This window comes from Salvelinus sp. IW2-2015, unplaced genomic scaffold (assembly GCF_002910315.2).
Source record: "Salvelinus sp. IW2-2015 unplaced genomic scaffold, ASM291031v2 Un_scaffold16372, whole genome shotgun sequence".
Lineage (NCBI taxonomy): Eukaryota > Metazoa > Chordata > Actinopteri > Salmoniformes > Salmonidae > Salvelinus > Salvelinus sp. IW2-2015.
In genome coordinates this window covers 176,455-196,006 of record NW_019957556.1, presented here as the reverse complement: position 1 = coordinate 196,006, position 19,552 = coordinate 176,455, and the positions used below count along the sequence as shown (strand labels likewise).

At 42.5% G+C, this 19,552-nt stretch overlaps 1 pseudogene; it reads left to right on the top strand.

The window, feature by feature from the left end:
• Positions 1-19,552, top strand: part of LOC112080548 (BRD4-interacting chromatin-remodeling complex-associated protein-like) — a 29,242-nt pseudogene that overhangs the window by 2,102 nt on the left and 7,588 nt on the right.

The following is a 19,552-nucleotide window of genomic DNA, read 5'->3' as shown; positions in this document are numbered from 1 at the left end:
GTATGAGTATAAGGAATTGCTAACCTCCCCTGCATTTGTAATGGTGAGAGGTTAGCATGTCTTGGGGTATGATATAAATGCTAACCTCCCCTGTTATTGTAAATGGTGAGAGGTTAGCATGTCTTGGGGTATGATATAAAATGCTAACCTCCCCTGTTATTGTAATGGTGAGAGGTTAGCATGTCTTGGGGGTATGATATAAAATGCTACCTCCCCTGTTATTGTAATGGTGAGAGGTTAGCATGTCTTGGGGGTATGATATAAATGCTAACCTCCCCTGTCATTTGTAATGGTGAGAGATTAGCATGTCTTGGAGTATGATATAAAATGCTAACCTCCCCTGTATTGTAATGGTGAGTAGGTTAAGCATTGTCTTGGGGTATGATATAAAATGCTAACCTCCCCTGTTATTGTAATGGTGAGAGGTTAGGCATGTCTTGGGGTAATGATTATAAAATGCTAACCTCCCCTGTTATTGTAATGGTGAGAGGTTAGCATGTCTTGGGTAATGATTAAAATGCTAACCTCCCCTGTATATTGTAATGGTGAGAGGTTAGCATGTCTTGAGGGTATGATATAAAATGCTAACTCCCCTGTTCTTGTATGGTGAGAGGTTAGCATGTCTTGGGGGTATGATATAAAATGCTAACCTCCCCTGTTATTGTAATGGTGAGAGGTAGCATGTCTTGGAGTATGATATAAAATGCTAACTCCCCTGTTATTGTAATGGTGAGAGGTTAGCATGTCTTGAGGGTATGATATAAATGCTAACTCCCCTGTTATTGTAATGGTGAGAGGTTAGCATGTCTTGGAGGTATGATATAAAATGCTAACCTCCCCTGTTATTGTAATGGTGGAGAGTTAGCATGTCTCTGGAGGGTATGATATATAAATGCTAACCTCCCTGTTATTGTAATGGTGAGAGGTTAGCATGTCTTGGGTATGATATAAAATGCTAACCTCCCCTGTTATTGTAATGGTGAGAGGTTAGAATGTCTTGGGTATGGATATAAAATGCTAACCTCCCCTGTTATTGTAATGGTGAGAGGTTAGCATGTCTTGGAGGTATGATATAAAATGCTAACCTCCCCTGTTATTGTAATGGTGAGAGGTTAGCATGTCTTGAGGTATGATATAAAATGCTAACCTCCCTGTTATTGTAATGGTGAGAGGTTAGCATGTCTTGGGGGTATGATAATAAAATGCTATAACTCGTCCTATCTCTCCTATATAAAATGCTAACCTCCCCTGTTATTGTAATGGTGAGAGGTTAGCATGTCTTGGAGGTATGATATAAAATGCTAACCTCCCCTGTTATTGTAATGGTGAGAGGTTAGCATGTCCTGGGGGTACGATATTTGTGCATCTGTAACTTTCTCGATTCATTATTCACGATTCATTCAAGATGATCCGTAACCATGGTAGCATCCACATTAATGTAGAAGTGTTTACAAACTTATTCTATTCTGATTTACAATAAAAGTGACTCCAAAATGACACAATACATTATTTACCAATAATTTCTATTGGACACAAAATAATCTGAAACAACCAAAACAAACAGCAAATGCATCCAACAAGTTTGTGGAGTCACAAGCTGGATGTTGTCATTGCGTTCTATGAATATAGGACCTAATACTAAACTTTTAACTACTTTAATACACATGTAAGTGAATTTGTCACAATACTTTGGGTCCCCTAAAATGGGAGGACTATGTACAGAAAGTGCTGTAATTTCTGAACAATTCACCCGATATGAATGAAAATACCCTCAAAGTAAAGCTGACAGTCTGCACTTTCACCTCAGTCATTGTATCATTCCAAAATGTTGGAGTACAGAGCCATAACCACAAAAAAATATGTCACTGTCCCAATACTTAGGGAGTTCACTCAGTTCCTTTGGAAAGTATTCAGACCCCTTAACATTTGTTACATTACAGCCTTATTCTAAAATAKATTTTTTTCTCATCAATCTACACACAATACCCCATAATGACATCACAATACCCCATAATGACATCACAATACCCCATAATGACATCACAATACCCCATAATGACATCACAATACCCCATAATGACAAAGCAAAAACAGGTTTTTATTAGTGATGCACCGATATGACATTTTTGGCTGATATCCGATTATTTTCCTTGCCAAAAAAAAACGATACCGATAACCGATATTTAACATTTTAGTTGCCTTTTAACTATTTAACTGTACAAGAATGCTTAACACACACACATGGATGCAGCGGTCTAAGGCACTGCATCTCCGTGCTAGAGGCGTCGCTACAGTCCCTGGTTCGAATTCGGGCTCTATCACATCCGGCCGTGATTGGGAGTCCCATAGGGTGGCGCACATCGTCCAGGCCGTCATTAACTGACTTGCCTAGTTAAATAAAGGTTACACACACACACACCACACTGACCAAAAAGTTATTTTTTGGGCATTTACGTTTGTCCCCAATACCAGTAAAACATAAACAAAACCTATTTCTTTCACTTACTTGCTGTGCTGTTTCGTTGTTCATTTGTTCAGTCGTTTCATTCTCAACCAGGATTTCTATGGAACGCCGTTTGGATCTTTGCGTGTCAAAAAAGATACACGTCAAATAACACTATTTGATGTGTCAAAAAACACAACATAATCTGTTTCAGTAGCTATAGCTAGCTAGCTAATATAAAACATCTAAAATATCACTAATTTATAAGACCGTTTTTATTTGTGGTCCCGTGTGGCTCAGTTGGTAGAGCATGGYGCTTGCAACGCCAGGGTTGTGGGTTCATTCCCCACGGGGGGACCAGGATGAATATGTATGAACTTTCCAATTTGTAAGTCGCTCTGGATAAGATAAGCTGGATAAGAGCGTCTGCTAAATGACTTAAATGTAAATGTAAATGTGGTCGGACCCATCTATGTGAAGCTAGCCACAATAAGGATTAGCCACAATAGTGGACTTTGAGGTTAGCCTTCGAAATAAAAGTATGGCGTAATTCTACTGTTTGTATTCATTTGCATCACTGTCAATAACATACTTTTATTTGGAAGGCAAACGTCAAATTCCACTATTGTGCCTAATCCTTATTGTGGCTAGCTTCACAACACATAACCCGGTCCTGTCGAGCGACACTAGCCAGATGAAGCTAGCTGGCTGCTTATAACGTTAGCTTTGGGCAACAGTGTTATGTAGCTGGCTAGCTATTTATTTTCATGAACTGAAGTTCAATTTCAATAGGCGAACAACAAGTGGCAACCTAGCTAATACTGACACGGAACCCAAACCGGCTGCGCACGTGTGCCATCGTGCATACATTTATTTTGTCCCCCTACACCAAACGCGATCACGACACGCAGGTTAAAATATCAAAACAAACTCTGAACCAATTACATTAATTTGTTATTACATGTATGGTAATTTAGCTAGTTAGCTTGCTGTTGCCAGCTAATTTGTCCTGGAACATAAACATCGAGTTGTTATTTTACCTGAAATGCACAAGGTCCTCTACTCCGACAATTAATCCACACATAAAACGGCCAACCGAATAGCTTCTAGTCATCGCTCCTCCTTCCAGGCTTTTTCATCTTTGAACTTATATGGTGATTGGCATCTAAACTTTCATTGTATTACCACGACGACCGGCAACACAGTTCGTCTTTCAATCACCCACGTGGGTATAACCAATGAGGAGATGGCACGTGGGTACCTGCTTCTATAAACCAATGAGGAGATGGGAGAGGCAGGACTTGCAGCGCAATCTGTGTCACAAATAGAAAGGAGTTCTATTGTAGCCCTTGGCAACGCAGACGCGCGAGCAGTGTGGGTGCAATAATTGAATAACATAGATTTCAACATTTATTTTGTGACGCGAGCGGTGTATTCAGGGTATTACTCACAAGGATTCCTAAATCATTGCTAAGAATAATGAAAATGACTGCAGTCATTGTTTTCAAGCTGGTTGTATTGGTGCTATCTAGGTACCAAGCTAAAGCTAGCTTCCCCAGAAGTTGTGGTCGAACAAATTATGCTTTATTACCAACGCTGTATTGTAAACACATCGTTTCTAGCCGGTGTTTGCAGACTTTTTTAGTACAGCTTTGACAGTGCTACTGTATCTTTTTTGACACGCTAAGACCCAAACCGCGTTCCATAGTATGTATGTCGTGAAGCTAATAGCAGTGACGCTATTACTGTGTAACTCCGGTAGKRCAACATCTGAAAAATAGCGCACTTGGTAGTGTGTACCGGTGCTCGAGCAGTCGGCGAACGCCAACATCCCCCACGACAGAGARCRGTYGRTTGTCAAGGGCAATGAATTCCATTATCTTGGCKTTAATGGGTTTCTCCTTTGAGTTGTTTCGCTGAAATGTAATTACTTTTTCAAAATGACTGCTTGACTTGTTGACTGCACGATCCACACTGCAGACATTGTGGGCCAGGTTAGGAATACTGTGTCGCACACAAAATTTTACGTGCCGTTATTACGTTATATTCTGTTGAAGTCGGAAGTTTACATACACCTAGGATGGAGTCATTAACTTGTTTTTCAACCACTCCACAAATTTCTTGTTAATTAACAAACTATAGTTTTGGTAAGTCGGTTAGGACATCTACTTTGTGCATGACACAAGTCATTTTTCCAATAATTGTTTACAGACAGATTATTTCACTTATAATTGATAAAGGCCTGATTGGTGGAGTGCTGCAGAGATGGTTGTCCTTCTGGAAGGTTCTCCCATCTCCACAGAGGAACTCTAGAGCTCTGTCAGAGTGACCATCGGGTTCTTAGTCACCTCCCTGACCAAGGCCCTTCTCCTCCGATTGCTCAGTTTGGCTGGGCCGCCAGCTCTAGGAAGAGTCTTGGTGGTTCCAAACTTCTTCCATTTAGGAATGATGGAGGCCACTGTGTTCTTGGGGACCTTCAATGTTGCAGAAATGTTTTGGTACCCTTCCCCAGATCTGTGTCTTGACACAGTGCATGTGTCAAGACACAGATTGTCAACTGTGGGACCTTATATAGACAGGTGTGTGCCTTTCCAAATCATGTCCAATCAATTGAATTTACCACAGGTGGACTCCAATCAAGTTGTAGAAACATCTCAAGGATGATCAATGGAAACAGGATGCACCTGAGCTCAATTTCAAGTCTCATACCAAAGGGTCTGAACACTTATGTAAATAAGGTATTTCTGGGGTATTGTGATGTCATTATGGGGTATTGTGTGTAGATTGCTGAGGATTTAAAAAAATCTAATTCATTTTAGAGTAAGGCTGTAACATAACAATGTGGGGGGAAAAGTCAAGGGGTCTGAATACCATCCGAAGGCACAATATACAGTACCAGTCAACGGTTTGGACACACCTACTCATTCAAGGGTTTCTCTTTATTTTCACTATTTATTCCACTATTAGGCACAATAGTGGAATTTATTCTACATTATAGAATAATAGTGAATGCATCAAAACAATGAAATAACACATATGGAATCATGTAGTAACCAAAAAAAGTGTTTAACAAATCAAAATATATTTTATATTTGAGATTCTTCAAAGTAGCCACCCTTTGCCTTGATCACAGATTTATACACTCTTGTCATTCTCTCAACCAGCTTCATGAGGTAGTCACCTGGAATGCATTTCAACTAACAAGTGAGCCTTGTTAAAAGTGAATTTGTGGAATTTCTTTCCTCAATGTATTTTAGCCAATCAGTTGTGTTGTGACAAGGTAGCGGTGGTATATAGAAGATAGCCCTATTTGGTAAGAAACCTCAGAATTACCAACCTCAGAATTACCTGCCTCAGAAATTGCAGCCAAAATAAATGCTTCACACAGTTCAAGTAACAGACACGTCTCAACATCAACTGATCAGAGGAGACTGCATGAATCAGGCCTTCATGGTCGAATTCCTGCAAAGAAACCACTTCTAAAAGATACCAATAAGAAGAAGAGACTTGCTTGGGCCAAGAAACACGAGCAATGGACATTAGACCGGTGGAAATCTGTCCTTTGGTCTGATGAGTCCAAATGTGAGATTTTTGGTTCCAACCACCGTGTCTTTGTGAGACGCAGTAGGTGAATGGATGATCGCTGCATGTGTAGTTCCCACCGTGAAGCATGGAGGAGGAGGTGTGATGGTGCTTTGCTGGTGACACAGCATTCTGCAGCGATACGCCCTCCCATCTGGTTTGCGCTTAGTGGGACTGTTATTTGTTTTTCAACAGGACAATGATCCAACAGACATCCAGGCTGTGTAAGGGCTATTTTACCAAGAAGGAGAGTGATGGAGAGCTGCATCGGATGACCTGGCCTCCACAATCACCCGACCTCAACCCAATTGAGATGGTTTGGGGTGAGTTGGACCGCAGAGTGAAGGAAAAGCAACCAACAAGTGCTCAACATATGTGGGAACTCCTTCAAGACTGTTGGAAAAGCATTCCAGGTGAAGCTGGTTGAGAGAATGCCAAAAGTGGGCAAAGCTGTCATCAAGGCAAAGGATGGCTACTTGAAGAATCTCAAATATATAAAATATATTTTGATTTGTTTATGTTTATGTGATGTCTTCTACAATGTAGAAAATAGTACAAATAAAAACCCTTGAATGAGTAGGTGTGTCCAAACTTTTCACTGTTACTGTGTGTATATTTTTATGTCTGCTGCAACTAGACAAGAGAGCATGAGAAAATTAGTTTTGATCAGTAAACGTTTGACTGGTACTGTGTTTGTATGTGTGTATGTTTATATGTATGTGTGTGTATGTTTGTATATATGTATATATATATATATATATGTGTGTGTGTGTGTGTAGTTATTTGTATCAATATTTTTTGCTAGGTGGTGTTGCTAGTCGTCTGTTCCTTTGCCAAAACTAGTTTCCATCTTATATTTAAATAGTGAGCATGTTTTCAGCACTTTATTTCCTGATCAAAAACCATTCTCATGCTCTCTCTTGTCTCGTTGCAGCCGACGTATAGTGAGCCATATGTTTGGGACATCCGAATCACATTAAGATAGCAATACATATAGAATCGTGAGAATCGCAATACATATCGTATCGTGATAATATCATATCGTGAAGTCCCTGGCAATTCCCAGCCCTAATGTGTATGGTCGGGAGTGACCCCTTGACCTGACCAGAAACTCCCAGCCCTAATGTGTATGGTCGGGAGTGACCACATGACCTGACCAGAAACTCCCAGCCCTAATGTGTATGGTCGGGAGTGACCACATGACCTGACCAGAAACTCCCAGCCCTAATGTGTATGGTCTGGAGTGACCACATGACCTGACCAGAAACTCCCAGCCCTAATGTGTATGTTCGGGAGTGACCACATGACCTGACCAGAAACTCCCAGCCCTAATGTTTAATGTTCGGAGTGCCACATGGACCTGACCAGTACTCCAGCCCTAAATGGTGTATGTTTCGGGAGTGACCACATGACCTGACCAGAAACTCCAGCCCTAATGTGTATGTTCGGGAGTGACCACATGACCAGAAACTCCCAGCCCTAATGTGTATAGGTCGGGAGTGAGCCACATGACCAGAAAACTCCCAGCCCTAATTACGTTGGGGTTCCACACGTCTGATGTCCCATGTTTCTCTGCCGCCTCTCAGTGGATGATGAGTTTGAGAGTGTTTCCAGCCAGCTCCTGAAGAGAACTCAAGCCATGCTGGATAAATAAGACACGACACCTGCTTTTTGAGGAATCAACGGTAAGTAAATCATATTATTTTACGTTATTATCAACAGTAAGTAATCATATTATTTTACGTTATATCAACAGTAAGTAATCATATTATTTTACGTTATTATAACAGTAAGTAATTCATATTATTTTACGTTATTATCAACAGTAAGTAATTAATATTATTTTACGTTATTATACAACAGTAAGTAATTAATATTATTTTACGTTATTATCAACAGTAAGTTATTAATATTGTTAATTAATATTGCACATTTTTTTCTCACATTGACTCAATCGTTCTTGTCCTTCTCCCTGTATTAAGGTCCGTCTCCTTATCAGCCCTCACTAGGATTCCTCTGTCTGTTCAGTGTGTTTCTTTCTGTCCCTCACTAGGATTGTCTTTCTGTCCCTCACTAGGATTGTCTTTCTGTCCCTCACTAGGATTCCTTCTGTCTGTTCAGCGTGTTCTTTCTGTCCCTCACTAGGATTCCTTCTGTCTGTTCAGCGTGTTCTTTCTGTCCCTCACTAGGATTCCTCTGTCTGTTCAGTGCTGTTCTTTTCTGTCCTCACTAGGATTCCTTCTGTCTGTTCAGCGTGTTCTTTCTGTCCTCACTAGGATTCCTTCTGTTGTTCAGCGTGTTCTTTCTGTCTCACTAGGATTTTCCTCGTCTGTTCAGTGTGTTCTTTCTGTCCCTCACTAGGTTCTTCTGTCTGTTCAGTGTGTTCTTTCTGTCCTCACTAGGATTCCTTCTGTCTGTTCAGTTGTTCTTTCTGTCCTCACTAGGATTCCTTCTGTCTGTTCAGTGTGTTCTTTCTGTCCCTCACTAGGATTCTTCTGTCTGTTCAGTGTGTTCTTTCTGTCCTCACTAGGATTCCTTCTGTCTGTTCAGTGTGTCTTTCTGTCCCTCACTAGGATTCCTTCTGTCTGTTCAGTTGTTCTTTTGTCCTCACTAGGATCCTTCTGTCTGTTCAGTGTGTTCTTTCTGTCCCTCACTAGGATTCCTTCTGTCTGTTCAGTGTGTTCTTTCTGTCCCTCACTAGGATTCCTTCTGTCTGTTCAGTGTGTTCTTTCTGTCCCTCACTAGGATTCCTTCTGTCTGTTCAGTGTGTTCTTTCTGTCCCTCACTAGGATTCCTTCTTGTCTGTTCAGTGTGTTCTTTCTGTCCCTCACTAGGATTCCTTCTGTCTGTTTCAGTGTGTTTCTTTCTGTCCCTCACTAGGATTCCTTCTGTCTGTTCAGTGTGTTCTTTCTGTCCCTCACTAGGATTCCTTCTGTCTGTTCAGTGTGTTCTTTCTGTCCCTCACTAGGATTCCTTCTGTCTGTTCAGTGTGTTCTTTCTGTCCCTCACTAGGATTCCTTCTGTCTTTCAGTGTGTTCTTCTGTCCTCACTAGGATTTGTCTGTCGTGGTTCTTTCTTGTCCCTCACTAGGATTGTCTTTCTGTCCTCACTAGGATTGTCTTTCTGTCCCTCCACTAGGATTTCTTTCTGTCCCTCACTAGGATGTCTTCTGTCTCACTAGGATTGTCTTTCTGTCCCGTCACTAGGATTCGTTTCTGTCTCACTGTGTCTTTCTGTCTGCCCCGTGTTTTTCCCTCACTAGGATTCCTCTGTCTGTCAGCGTGTTCTTTGTCCTCACTAGGATTGTCTTTCTGTCCTCACTAGGATTCTTCTGTCTGTTCAGTGTGTTCTTTCTGTCCCTCACTAGGATTCCTTCTGTCTGTTCAGTGGTTCTTTTCTGTCCCTCACTAGGATCCCTCTGTCTGTTCAGCGTGTTCTTCTGTCCCTCACTAGGATTCCTTCTCTGTTCAGTGTATTCTTTCTGTCCTCACTAGGTTCCTTTGTCTGTTCAGCGTGTTCTTTCTGTTCTCACTAGGATTCCTTCTGTCTGTTCAGGCGTGTTCTTTCTGTCCCTCACTAGGATTCCTTCTGTCTGTTCAGCGTGTTCTTTCTGTCCCTCACTAGGATTCCTTCTGTTCTGTTCAGCGTGTTCTTTCTGTCCCTCACTAGGATTCCTTCTGTCTGTTCAGCGTGTTCTTTCTGTCCCTCACTAGGATTCCTTCTGTCTGTTCAGTGTGTTTCTTTCTGTCCCTCACTAGGATTCCTTCTGTCTGTTCAGCGTGTTCTTTCTGTCCCTCACTAGGATTCCTTCTGTCTGTTCAGCGTGTTCTTTCTGTCCCTCACTAGGATTCCTTCTGTCTGTTCAGCGTGTTCTTTCTGTCCCTCACTAGGATTCCTTCTGTTGTTCAGCGTGTTCTTTCTGTCCCTCACTAGGATTCCTTCTGTCTGTTCAGCGTGTTCTTTCTGTCCTCACTAGGATTCCTTCTGTCTGTTCAGCGTGTTCTTTCTGTCCTCACTAGGATTCCTTCTGTCTGTTCAGTGTGTTCTTTCTGTCCCTCACTAGGATTCCTTCTGTCTGTTCAGTGTGTTCTTTCTGTCCCTCACTAGGATTGTCTTTCTGTCCCTCACTAGGATTGTCTTTCTGCCCCTCACTAGGATTGTCTTGCTAACTGATGTGCTATGATTGATTGATTGATTGGCTGGTTGGCTGTGTCCTGTCGTATGTTTCACAGCGCCTCGGCCCGTCAGCTGAGATGGTAATGATGGACAGGATGTTTTTCAGGAGGAGAAGATCTCTCTGGGACAGGACCGCATCCTCGCCAGGGACAGACCTGGTAATACTATACTGTGTGTGTGTGTGTGTGTGTGTGTGTGTGTGTGTGTGTGTGTGTGTGGTATATATACAGTTGAAGTCGGGAGTTTACATACACCTTAGCCAAATGTGGGAAAACTGAGTTTAAATGTAATTCCTGACATTTAATCCTAGTAAAAATTCCCTGATTTAGGTCAGTTAGGATCACCGCTTTTATTTAAGAATGTGAATTGTCTGAATAGTAGTAGAGAGAAATTATTTATTTCAGCTTTTATTTCTTTCATCACATTCCCAGTGGGTCAGAAGTTTACATACAAATGAAATCAAATGTATTTATATAGCCCTTCTTACATCAGCTGATCTCAAAGTGCTATACAGAAACCCAGCTAAACCCCAAACAGCAAGCGATGTAGAAGCACAGTGACTAGGAAAAACTCCCTAGAATACACATACACTCAATTAGTATTTGGTAGCATTGCCTTTAAATTGTTTAACTCGGCTCAAACGTTTCGGGTAGCCTTCCACAAGCTTCCACAAATAAGTTGGGTGAATTTTGGCCCATTCCTCCTGACAGAGCTGGTGTAACTGAGTCAGGTTTGTAGGCCTCCTTGTTCGCACACGCTTTTCAGTTCTGCTCACACATTTTCTATAGGATTGAGGTCAGGGCTTTGTGATGGCCACTCCAATACCTTGACTTTGTTGTCCTTAAGCCATTTTGCCACAACTTTGGGAGTATGCTTGGGGTCATTGTCCATTAGGAAGACCCATTTGCAACCAAGCTTTAACTTCCTGACTGATGTCTTGAGATGTTCCATAAATTTAATCCACATAATTTTCCTGCCTCATGATGCCATCTATTTTTGTGAAGTGCCACAGTCCCTCTTGCAGAAAAATCAGCCCCACGACATGATGCTGCCACCCCCCGTGCTTCACGGTTGGGATGGTGTTCTTCGGCTTGCAAGCCTCCCCTTTTTCTTTTTTTTTTACTTCAGATTTCAACTGTATATATAATATATATATATAGATGTATATCTAGATAGGTGTGTGTGTGTATAGATAGAGATAGATAGATAGATAGATAGATAGATAGAATACATATACAGTGGGGAGAACAAGTATTTGATACACTGCCGATTTTGCAGGTTTTCCTACTTACAAAGCATGTAGAGGTCTGTCATTTTTATCATAGGTACACTTCAACTGTGAGAGACGGAATCTAAAACAAAAATCCAGAAAATCACATTGTATGATTTTTTAAGAAATTAATTTGCATTTTATTGCATGACATAAGTATTTGATCACCTACCACACCGTAAGAATTCCGGCTCTCACAGACCTGTTAGTTTTTCTTTAAGAAGCCCTCCTGTTCTCACTCATTACCTGTATTAACTGCACCTGTTTGAACTCGTTACCTGTATAAAAGACACCTGTCCCACACACTCAATCAAACAGACTCCAACCTCTCCACAATGGCCAAGACCAGAGAGCTGTGTAAGGACATCAGGGATAAATTGTAGACCTGTACAAGGCTGGGATGGGCTACAGGACAATAGCAAGCAGCTTGGTGAGAAGGCAACAACTGTTGGCACAATTATTAGAAAATGGAAGAAGTTCAAGATGACGGTCAATCACCCTCGGTCTGGGGCTCCATGCAAGATCTACCTCGTGGGGCATCAATGATCATGAGGAATGTGAGGGATCAGCCCAGAACTACACGGCAGGACCTGGTCAATGACCCGAAGAGAGCTGGGACCACAGTCTCAAAGAAAACCATTAGTAACACACTACGCCGTCATGGATTAAAATCCTGCAGCGCACGCAAGGTCCCCCTGCTCAAGCCAGCGCATGTCCAGGCCCGTCTGAAGTTTGCCAATGACCATCTGGATGATCCAGAGGAGGAATGGGAGAAGGTCATGTGGTCTGATGAGACAAAAAATAGAGCTTTTTGCTCTAAACTCCACTCGCCGTGTTTGGAGGAATAGAAGGATGAGTAACAACCCAAGAACACCATCCCAACCGTGAAGCATGGAGGTGGAAACATCATTCTTTGGGGATGCTTTTCTGCAAAGGGAGACAGGACGCCTGCACCGTATTGAGGGGAGGATGGACGGGGCCATGTATCGCGAGATCTTGACCAACAACCTCCTTCCCTCAGTAAGAGCATTGAAGATGGGTCGTGGCTGGGTCTTCCACATGACAACGACCCGAAACACACAGCCAGGGCAACTAAGGGTGGCTCCGTAAGAAGCATCTCAAGGTCCTGGAGTGGCCTAGCCAGTCTCCAGACCTGAACCCAATAGAAAATCTTTGGAGGGAGGAAAGTCCGTATTGCCCAGCGACAGCCCCGAAACCTGAAGGATCTGGAGAAGGTCTGTATGGAGGAGTGGGCCAAAATCCTGCTGCAGTGTGTGCAAACCTGGTCAAGAACTACAGGAAACGTATGATCTCTGTAATTGCAAACTAAGGTTTCTGTACCAAATATTCAGTTTCTGCTTTTCTGATGTATCAAATACTTATGTCATGCAATAAAATGCAAATTAATTACTTAAAAATCATACAATGTGATTTTCTGGATTTTTGTTTTAGATTCTTCTCTCACAGTTGAAGTGTACCTATGATAAGTGTACCTATGATACAGACCTCTACATGCTTTGTAAGTAGGAAAACCTGCAAAATTGTCAGTGTATCAAATACTTGTTCTCCCCACTGTATATATATATATATAGATAGGTACAGTGGGCAAAAAAGTATTTAGTCAGCCACCAATTTGTGCAAGTTCTCCCACTTAAAAAGATGAGAGAGGCCTGTAATTTTCATCATAGGTACACTTCAACTATGACAGACAATGAGAAAAAAAAATCCAGAAAATCACATTGTAGGATTTTTTATGAATGTATTTGCAAATTATGGTGGAAAATAAGTATTTGGTCACCTACAAACAAGCAAGATTTCTGGCTCTCACAGACCTGTAACTTCTTCTTTAAGAGGCTCTCTGTCCTCCACTCGTTACCTGTATTAATGGCACCTGTTTGAACTTGTTATCAGTATAAAAGACACCTGTCCACAACCTCAAACAGTCACATTCCAAACTCCACTATGGCCAAGACCAAAGAGCTGTCAAAGGACACCAGAAACAAAATTGTAGACCTGCAGCAGGCTGGGAAGACTGAATCTGCAATAGGTAAGCAGCTTGGTTTGAAGAAATCAACTGTGGGAGCAATTATTAGGAAATGGAAGACATACAAGACCACTGATAATCTCCCTCGATCTGGGCTCCACGCAAGATCTCACCCCATGGGCTCAAATGATCACAAGAACGGTGAGCAAAAATCCCAGAGCCACACGGGGGGACCTAGTGAATGACCTGCAGAGAGCTGGGACCAAAGTAACAAAGCCTACCATCAGTAACACACTACGCCGCCAGGGACTCAAATCCTGCAGTGCCAGACGTGTCCCCCTGCTTAAGCCAGTACATGTCCAGGCCCGTCTGAAGTTTGCTAGAGAGCATTTGGATGATCCAGAAGAAGATTGGGAGAATGTCATATGGTCAGATGAAACCAAAATAGAACTTTTTGGTAAAAACTCAACTCGTCGTGTTTGGAGGACAAGAATGCTGAGTTGCATCCAAAAGAACACATACCTACTGTGAAGCATGGGGGTGGAAACATCATGCTTTGGGGCTGTTTTTCTGCAAAGGGACCAGAACGACTGATCCGTGTAAAGGAAAGAATGAATGGGGCAATGTATCGTGAGATTTTGAGTGAAAACCTACGTCCATCAGCAAGGACATTGAAGATGAAACGTGGCTGGGTCTTTCAGCATGACAATGATCCCAAACACACCGCCCGGCAACAAAGGAGTGGCTTCGTAAGCATTTCAAGGTCCTGGAGTGGCCTAGCCAGTCTCCAGATCTCAACCCCATAGAAAATCTTTGGAAGGAGTTGAAAGTCCGTGTTGCCCAGCAACATCACTGCTCTAGAGGAGATCTGCATGGAGGAATGGGCAAAATACACCAACAGGGTGTGAAAACCTTGTGAAGACTTACAGAAAACGTTTGACCTCTTTCATGCCAACAAAGGGTATATAACAAAGTATTGAGATACCTTTTGTTATTGACCAAATACTTATTTTCCACCATAATTTGCAAACAAATTCATAAAAAATCCTACAATGTGATTTTCTGGATTTCTTTTTCTCATTTTGTCTGTCATAGTTGAAGTGTACCTATGAAAATACAGGCCTCTCTCATCTTTTTAAGTGGGAGAACTTGCACAATTGGTGGCTGACTAAATACTTTTTTGCCCCACTGTATGTGTGTGTGTATAATATATATATATATATATATATAGATAGATAGATAGATAGATATATTTAGATGGGTATGTGTATGTATATATATATATATATATATATATATATATAAATGGATGGATATACACTGCATGTCCAAAAGTATGTGGACACCTGCTCGTCGAACATCTTGTTCCAAAATCATTGGCATTATAATGGAGTTGGTCCCCTCTGCTGCTATAACAGCCTCTTCCGTTCTGGGAAGGCTTTCCACTAGTTGTTGGAACATTGCTGCGGGGACTTGCTTCCATTCAGCCACAAGAGCATTAGTGAGGTCGTGCATTGATGTTGGGCGATTAGACCTGGCTCGCAGTCCAATTCATCCCAAAGGTGTTTAATGGGGTTGAGGTCAGGGCTCTGTGCAGGCCAGTCAAGTTCTTCCACACCTATCTCGACAAAACATTTCTGTATGAACCTCGCTTTGTGCACGGGGGCATTGTCATGCTGAAACAGGAAAGGGCCTTTCCCAAACTGTTGCCACAAAGTTGGAAGCACAGAATCGTCTAGAATGTCATTGTATGCGGTAGCGTTAAGATTTCCCTTCACTGGAACTAAGGGGCCTGAACCATGAAAAACAGCAACAGACCATTATTCCTCCTCCACCAAACTTTACAGTTTGCACTATGCATTGAGGCCGGTAGCGTTCTCCTGGCATCCGCCAAACCCAGATTCCTCCGTCGGACTGCCAGATGCTGAAGTGTGATTCATCACTACAGAGAACGCGTTTCCACTTCTCCAGAGTCCAATGGCGGCGAGCTTTACACCACTCCAGCCGACGCTTGGCGTTATGCATGGTGATCTTAGTCTTGTGTGCGGCTGCTCGGCCATGGAAACTCATTTCATGAAGCTCCTGACGAGCAGTTCTTGTGCTGATGTTGCTTCCAGAGGCAGTTTGGAACTCGGTAGTGAAGTGTTGCGACCGAGGACAGATTGTGTTTACGCGCTACAGCACTCAGCGGTCCCGTTCTGTGAGCTTGTGTGGCCTACCACTTCGCAGCTGAGCCGTTGTTGCTCCTAGACGTTTCCACTTCACAATAACAGCACTTACAGTTCACCGGGGGCGGCTCTAGCAGGGTAGAAACTTGATGAACTGACTTGTTGGAAAGGTGGCATCCTATGACGGTGCCACGTTGAAAGTCACTGAGCGTTTCAGCGAAATATCCGTTTACCACTCATTTGAAGACACTTTCCACATATATATATGTATTTCCATGACTGATCAAAACTAATTTTATCTTGTCTAGTTGCAGCATATAAATATAAATACAGTAACAGTGAAATGTTTGGACACACCTACTCATTCAAGGGTTTTTCTTTATTTTTACTATTTTCTACATTGTAGAATAATAGTGAAGACATCAAAACTATGAAATAACACATATGGAATCATGTAGTGACCAAAAAAGTGTTACAGCTTTGCACACTCGTGGCATTCATGAAAATACAACTGTCTTTCATCGTTTAAAAGCTTAACTTCTTGTTAATCCAACCGCGTTGTCAGATTTCAAAAAGGCTTTACGGCGAAAGCATACCGTGCGATTTATCTGAGGACTGCGCCCCACATCAAAATACTTTTTCAAACCAGCACAGGCGTCACAAAAATCACAAATAGCGATTAAATAAATCACTTAACTTTGAAGATCTAACTCTGTTTGCAATCCCAAGGGTCACAGCTACACAATGAATGGTCGTTTTGTTCGATAAAGTCCCTCTTTATATCCACAAAAAGTCAGTTTAGTTGGCGCCATTGATCTCAGTAATCCACTCGTTCAACATGCATACAGACGAATCCAAAACGTTACCGGTAAAGTTCTTCCAAACAAGTCAAACGATGATTCTAATTAATCCTCGGGTACTCTTATATCTAAATAAATGATCAAATTTAAGACAGAGAATAGTATGTTCAATAGAGAAGATAAATAATGAAGAGCGCGCACCTCATTCACACGTAACAAGACTACTTTTCTAATGAGAGACACCTTGGAAAAACTACAACTACTCGTTCATTTTTTCAAAAAACTAGCCTGAAACCCTTTCTAATGACTGTTGACATCTAGTGGACGCCATAGGAACTGCAATTTGGGTCCTATCTATTTGTTTTTCCCATAGGCTATCATTGAAATGGCTTGTGACCTCAAAAAAAGAATGTCCGAATGGATTTTCCTCTGGTTTTTGCCTGCCAAATCAGTTCTCTTATACTCACAGACATTATTTTTAACAGTTTTAGAAACTTCAGAGTGTTTTCTATCCAATGCTACAAATTACATGCATATCCTAGCTTCTGGGCCTGAGTAACAGGCAGTTTACTTTGGGCACATCATTCATCCGAACTTCCGAACACTCCCCCCGAGCCTTAATAAGAGGTTGTTAAGCTTTTGAAGGCACCAATAATTCTGGACCCCAGTGTATATATAATATACCTGTACCTTTTTATATATAAATATATATATATATATACTTTATGAAAAATATAAACGCAACAATTTTACTGCGCCACAGTTCATATAAGGATATCAGTCAATTTAAATAAATTCATTAGGTCCTTATCTATTGATTTTCCATGACTGGGCAGGGGCACAGCCATGGGTGGCTCTTGAAGGGCATAGGCCCACCCCCCTGGCTGGGCCTGGCTCCCCAATCAGAATGAGGTTTTCCCCACAAAAGGGCTTTATTACAGACATAAATATTCATCAGTTGTCTGGGTGGCTGGTCTCAGACGATCCTGCAGGTGAAGAAGCCGGATGTGGAAATCCTGGGCTGGCGCGGTTAAACGTGGCCTGGCTGGCGCGGTTAAACGTGGCCTGGCTGGCGCGGTTAAACGTGGCCTGGCTGGCGCCGGTTAAACGTGGCCTGGCTGGAAGCGGTTAAACGTGCCTGGCTGGCGCGGTTAAACGTGGCCTGGCTGCGCGGTTAACGTGGCCTGGCTGGCGCGGTTAAACGTGGCCTGGCTGGGGGCGGCGGCGCGGGGGGGCGGCGGGGGGGGTTGGCGGGGGGGGGGGCCGCCGGTTTTAAACGTGGCCTGGCTGGCGCGGTTAAACGTGGCCTGGCTGGCGCGGTTAAACGTGGCCTGGCTGGCGCGGTTAAACGTGGTCTGGCTGGCGTGAGGCCGAATGGACATACTGCCAGATTACCGAAAATGACGTTGGAGGTGGCTTATGGTAGAGAAATGAACATTCAATTCTCTGGCAACAGCTTTGGTGGACAATCCTGCAGTCAGCATGTCAATTGCACACTCCATCAAAACTTGAGGCATCTTGTGTGTCAAAACACATGTTGTGTGTCAAAACTGCATTTTTTTTAGTGGCCTTTTGTCCCCAGCACAAGGTGAACCTATGTAATTATTATACTGTTTAATCGGGTTCTTGATTTGCCACACCTGTCAGGTGCGTGGATTATCTTGGCAAAGGAGAAACGCTCACTAATTCAAACATATTTGTGAACAACATTTTAAAGAAATAGGCTTTTTGTGAGTATGGAATTTTTCTGGGATCTTTTATTTCAGCTTTATTTCAGCTCATGGGAACAACACTTTACATGTTGCGTTTATATTTTTGTTCAGTATATATTTACACACACACACACACACACACACACACACACACACACACACACACACACAAAGTGGGGTCCGGAATGATTGGATACCTTCGTAAGGATGAGGGAAAAAGACGACAGTTGAATAATACAAATACTGAGCTTTAATCATTTGTAAACAAAAAAAAGGTGTTAAACAAATCAAAATGTATATTTGAGATTCTTCAAAGTAGCCACCCTTTGCCTTGATGACAGCTTTGCACCCTCATGGCATTCTCTCAACCAGCTTCATGAGGTAGTCACCTGGAATGCATTTCAATTAACAGGTGTGCCTTGTTAAAAGTTAATTAAGGAACTTCTTTCCTTAATGCGTTTGAGCCAATCAGTTGTGTTGTGACAAGGTAGGGTTGGTATACAGTAGAGAGCCCTATTTGGTATAAGACCAAGTCCATATTATGGCAAGAACAGCTCAAATAAGAAAAGAGAAATGACAGTTCATCATTACTTTAAGACATGAAGGTCAGTCAATCTGGAAAATGTCAAGAACTTTGAAAGTTTCTTTAACTGCAGTTGCAAAAACCATCAAGCGATATGATGAAACTGGCTCTCATGAGGAACACCACAGGAAAGGAAGACCCAGAGTTACCTCTGCTGCAGAGGATAAGTTCATTTAGAGTTACCAGCCTCAGAAATTGCAGCCCAAATAAATGCTTCACAGATTTCAAGTAACAGACACATCTCAACATCAACTGTTCAGAGGAGACTGCGTGAATCAGGCCTTCATGGTCAAATTGCTGCAAAGAAACCACTACTAAAGGACACCAATATGAAGAAGAGACTTGCTTGTGCCAAGAAACACGAGCAATGGACATTAGACCGGTGGAAATCTGTCCTTTGGTCTGATGAGTCCAAATTTGAGATTTTTGGTTCCAACTGCCGTGTCTTTGTGAGACGCAGAGAGGTCTCAAGCGGTTCTCAGCCCCCACTCAGCACTGGACAACAGCCTAACGAACGCAACCCCAAGCCCCAATCAGCCCCATAAGAAAACGAAGCTTAACCTCCCCGACCCATGAAGACCGCCATATACAGCACTGACACAGCTTATAACCACGCCAGCCCCAAATCAGCCCACCACCGACAGCCTAGACCACCCAGCCCCAATCAGCACTGACACAGCTAACGCACCCCCACCCAAACTCAGCCCAACACAGCCTAACCACTCCCCCAGATCAGCACTGCACAGGCCATACCACCCCTCTAGCCCCAATCAAAGCACTGACAAACAACAGCTTTTTTTAAACACCCCCAGCCTCAAAGCCCAACCAACTAAG